The sequence below is a fragment of the Habropoda laboriosa genome, unplaced genomic scaffold (genome assembly GCF_001263275.1).
Source record: "Habropoda laboriosa isolate 0110345459 unplaced genomic scaffold, ASM126327v1 scaffold61, whole genome shotgun sequence".
NCBI classification, from domain to species: Eukaryota; Metazoa; Arthropoda; class Insecta; order Hymenoptera; family Apidae; genus Habropoda; species Habropoda laboriosa.
In genome coordinates, this window is record NW_017100203.1 from 340,230 (window position 1) to 345,765 (window position 5,536).

The 5,536-nt window shown below is 36.4% G+C and overlaps 1 protein-coding gene across 1 annotated transcript in view; it reads left to right on the top strand.

Annotated features, from left to right (window-relative positions):
- The first annotated feature begins 195 nt into the window (after positions 1–195).
- Positions 196–5,536, top strand: part of LOC108570565 (pleckstrin homology-like domain family B member 1) — a 128,842-nt gene continuing 123,501 nt past the window's right edge. Inside the window, exon 1 of the mRNA XM_017932442.1 lies at positions 196–220. The gene's annotated coding sequence lies outside the window, so the exon portion shown is untranslated. The remainder of the gene's footprint in view (positions 221–5,536) is intronic.

Below are 5,536 nucleotides of genomic sequence, written 5' to 3' on the forward strand. Positions count from 1 at the left end.
CGTGTTGTTTCGATTTGAAAAAGAATTCAGTGTGGTTTTACAGTCGAGGACCGTGTCGCGATTATGAAATTGACTCGATCGCGTAACCCGTGTGAATTTACGCTGGTGTGCCAACAAGAAAGTGTTTGAAACTTCTCAGTGAGTCGGCACGGCGGGACGCCGGCCCTCGATCGGCCGACTGGATTTTCGATCGCCGCTTCGGATCATCTCAATCGTACCGGTGAGTCTCCACTAAAGTGCTCCTTTCTGAACATGCATGTTGAATTGTTCGTGAAATCGTATTACTCTTATCTCATGAAAAACGTGAAGAAGTTAAGCTTGAACGGGACACGTGATTTAGTCAAGAGCGAAAAGTTTGTAACTACACAAGAGGAGGTAGTAATTTCTTGCTAGCACAGGGATAGAGATAGTAAGAGGAAAGTATCCAGGTATACGGAAAATATTGCGCAGCACGAATTCTCGAAAGAATACCTGCGGTGCTCGGGGAAAGCATTTGGATTCCCGATGACGCAAAATTGTAAACAGAAACATATGAATCATACGGTTTTTACTATGGTCGTGTGACTTCGATCTGACAAGTATGAAGTGTCATTCGCATATAAATCGTTCTATGGTCACTGTTTCTCTACATGCCTGCATGGTTACAAGGGCGATTTAAATACAATACATTGTCTTCGATTAGTTTGCGCAACCGGAACAAGATTATTGCCTCTAACAGTATAGCATCGCCTTGTTCAGAAGAGATTTTTTTTCTTTTTTTTCATTATATACACCTTTTTTCATATTGTGTGGCCGTATACACTTTAAATCGTATAACCATGCGCATAAAGGAATCTTTTCGCTTTGCATAAGAGAGAGGGCTCTGAATTAATCCTTTAACATGAGATGTGTGAATTTATGAATGCGACATTCGCGTTCTATTGTACATTGATGAATAAGAAGGTCGTTTAATCCGTAAATTATATTACCAGAATTAGCTAGTTCAGGTTGTCGAATAACTTTAATTACACTTTTGAATCGTAATTAAAGCGTCGAATTAAAACGTCGCCGTTATAGTAATTGGCTGTGCGATAATATTTATTTCACGATTACTGTAGCACCATATTTTCTCATATGAATGACTTCGAACTCGATACTCGCGCGTCGTTATAAGAAGGGAAATCGGTTGATACTTACGTATGATGATACCCTTTGATAATGTATGTATTATCGCGTCCGCGATAACATGCCGAGTATCAAATTGATTTTACCCAAACATTATTCCCGTTAATATAGTCATAAAATGCCTGTTACGATTTCTGCAGCAGATTATTATCTTCAAGTATTACACACGCACAAGTTTTTTTTTCACACTTGCATCAGAGGGAATAACTATTTCTCGCTGGAATGTTCAACATTTTAATCTCACCTCTAATCACAATTTTCAACAAAAATAAACGGCAGTCGGTAACTCGGCAATTCAATCTAAACGTCAAAATACAGGAATCTCTTCTTACATGAAACAGCACACCTTTAAAAATGTACGGAATGCAACCGTAAAAACTTAACCACGGAGCCGAGCATAAAAGCCGTGTGAACTTGAACGTTACGGAGAAAGTAGTTTTAACATGGTGGACAAGTCAGTTGTAGGTATTGCGTCACCGATATCGTTTCCGTCCTAACGTTCATGAAGGGTCGTTCTTGCAAAAAGGTTAAATGTAGTGTGACGACTAGGTGGCAACGACCTGCCCGCAATAGACGAGAGAGAGAGTGGAGCTACGTGTAGTCGCGTCACGATTCTTACCGGAGGTCGTGACCTTGTCGATATGGGAAACAATGGTGCGTTTGCTTACATCGGTGCAGGATCGTCCCCGTGAGTCAGTTTGCCGATCGATTTCACGCGTGCACGTATACAGGGTGTCCTAATTTACTCTGTTACCGCCATTACTTCGAAAAGGACGTCGAGTATAGAAGAAAATGCTTTTAGGATGTTACTTGGCGATCGGCAGGGCGGCGGTAGGGTGGGATGTAGGGGGGAGAGGCATGTAAGATGCATGCACGATGTTACTAGGTAGAGGCGTTAAGGTCACGCGAAGGTCATTTACGTTGTTTTTCTACATGGAATTATAGACTTTTCAATGCATTAACCGATGCAGCTCGTCGACGAATCGTTAGTATAGAAAATATTCGAATTTCAATATTGCATTTTTTTTTTTTTTTTTTTTTTTTTTTAAAGAAATTTTCTCACGTATAACTTTATTGTAAAATTTTTTATTGTAAAGTCTTTCTGAATTTTAGTGTGAAGTAATGTGGCTGAATTTGTCTTACTATTCGCTGCAATTTTGTGGGAAAAAATGCCACGTTGCAATAGTGAAATTTAAATATCTGTTAAACTAATGCTTTTTTGGCGTAAATAGGTTAAATATTTTTATTTATAGGAAATTACGAGCTGTGTCGATTAATGTGTTTAAAATTATGTGATTCCTTTTAAAAAGACATAAGTGACCTTCACCTAACCTTAACGCCTGCACCTAGTAACACGCTGCCTGCATCTCACGATGTCCCCTTTGATCGACCTAACCCTTTAAAAGCATTTTCTGTTACGCAGTCCACTTTTCGAAATACATAGTTGCGATAATAGATTAAATTGGAACACCCTGTATACACGTTCGACAACATTCATTGTCGCGTTCTGCGCGCAGCATAATGGACTTGTCTATTTTCGAGCAGCTGCGTGGCCCTCTTTCGAACAATGCGGCCCAGAGTTCGCAACGTGCAAGCACAGAACCAGTCGCTTTTCGATCGTACTTTCCGTAGAATCGCGTCCCAGGGCCAAACAAACCGGCTGACCATAGCGATCGATACTTCTCGTATACTTCGTGCACGACTTTATTGAAGAATTTGTTACATAAGGCGGGACAAGTTTTCTCGAACTTTTCGGCGGGAATTTTGAACGATTTAAAAATTCGTCAGATATTTAACGTTACGGTTCTGTGAAAAAGAGCCGAAAAAGAGTCGAATTGTCGTCTCATTGCTAAGTTTAGAGAGTTTTGTTGTATAGGTATAGTGTAAAATTTAGGAGAATGTTGAATCATTGGTGAAATTTACAGAGAATTTGCGATTTTAAGATTTTTAATTTTTATATAATTATTGGTTTTTTTTTTTTAACCTGTAGTGGGTGGAAACTTTATTTCATTATGTTAAAAAGAAAGGAGGAAATAATTATAGGGTATAAAGAACTATGCTCCAAGTTAACGGAGCATTACGTCTCAAGTCATTGAATTTTATTGTTATATTAATGAGAATTACGACAGCGTTTTTTTATTACAAACACTACCGCAATATTGCATTAGATATAAACATCAAATGTTAATAGTATTATAATGCATTAGTACGAAATCGTTAAATTTGATGTAGTTTATTAAAATTGTATACATCTATTTTAGTTATTCTAACAGTCAGTATTCGACATTTCATTATTCAACTTTTCACGTTCAATTAATAATAAATATCAGAATAAATACTAAATATTATTAATTTTCCAAAAATATAGTAGGAAAATATAGAAAATGTTTTACACAGAAATATTCTTGTTGAAATAATTTTTCATTGTTCAACTGTCCACGTTGAATTAATTTTAAAAATAAATCCTAAAAATTAAATAAACTTTCAAAAAATGTGGCAATACATTTAAAATATTCTTTTTGAAGTAATTTCTCACACTGCACCAATTACCAGACAATCTACAATTGCCGATAAACTTAAAAAATGACAAAACAAACAAAAGGTTTCTCTAACCAAACCTAACCAGACAAAGCGAACGTAATCCTATCTGTTAAACCTAAAACCGATCTTCAAACGAAACGATCTCAAATCAAAGCTAATTTCTCGCATGACGTCTACAGTAGAACTAATTCCCCTTCGACATACACGTTACGATATCTAATCGACGACTAATCTTCACAAGGACACTACGCACGGACGATCTTTACCATCGGTCGATAATACCAGCGATTTTCATCCTCTGTCTATTTACAATTACATTCGAAGAGACGAGAAGTCTCGCAGATTTAATTCGTCGCAAAGAGAGCGCGTTTCGTACGTCCGTTCGACGAGCGTGAGCTGCTAAAAACGAGCCACCCAGCAATTTAACGTCATTTATTTCTATTGCCTTGATGCGGGCCTGTTACGTCACGCGATTTCTCTCTCCGCCCTTTTGTCGCGTTTACAAGTCGGGTATATACTGGCCGCGTGCACCATGTGATCGTCCCGCGATTCTTTTTACGAGAGCCAATCGCGAGAGGCAATTTTCGAAATTACCAAACATTGAGATCGATGGACAATACTTTACAGATCGAGATTGTTTCGATGTTCGTCACAACGATGCGTCATTGTTTTATGCGATTCGATACGAGATCGATGCTTGGTTATGATACGGTGGTGATTAAGCAACGCCATTGATAAAATATTTCTCCTTTGAAGCTTAACGAGTACGATAAGGGACGAACTAATGAAACAATATTCATAGATTTTATAATATTATAATTCCTTTTGTTTTAGTCCTTTGGTAGATTTTTTTGTTACCCTGTGTAATTGTAAACGTCGAAAATTTGTCTGTTTTGAAATAAATAAATTATTTTGTAGTTTAATACTGAATTAACATGAAAATCTGAGAAAACACGTGGTGGTGAAATATTTCAAATTGTACAATTAGAAGACAAAGAGAATAAATATCGGAAATTTGTCTGGATTCAGAATAAATAAATTATTGTATAGTTTAATGCCGAATTAAGATGAAAATCTGAGGAAACACGTGGTGAAATATTTCAAATTGCACAGTAAAAAAGACAAACAAAGTATAATCCAAAATTTGTCAAAAGACGTGATGAAATATTTCAAATTGCACAGTTACAAAACAAATAAAATAATTATCAAAAATCAGTCTACTGTGGAATAAATAAATTACTGCACAGTTCAACTCTAAATTAACACGAAAATTTAAGCACGTGTACTGTTACGCACATTGGAAATTAGATTTGATCGAACACGTGGTAAAATATTTTAAATTGCACAGTTAAAAGACAAACGTCAGTGGGATTTAAATTGTTCCTACGTTACCATTATGCAATATACATTACTACACAAAATTACAGCTCGCATACATTCTTGACGTAATATAGCTGAATATATTGCGCAATACAATTTTTATTGCCATTTTGGTCATATATATATATATAGGGATGAATACAAATTTCCTCGTATTTCAAAGTCCACTTCGTAAATCTTACAAAATACATAATATAGTAAACGTGGAATATTAAGGGGAAAAAAGCTTACTAGTCAGTTTCTTCAAGTTCTTTGACACACGTGTTCCAACGCGACATTTTTCGCAAATGTACCTTGTCACTTATATGTACATTACAGGCACGCACTGTCGTGTGTTCCTACATGAGTAAACAGGTTCTTTTGAAATAAAGTAACAATAGGAGACGCTTCAGTTTAATCACGAAATAATACCTAAGTAATTTAACACCATTCCGTCGGTATGTCGGAAAAA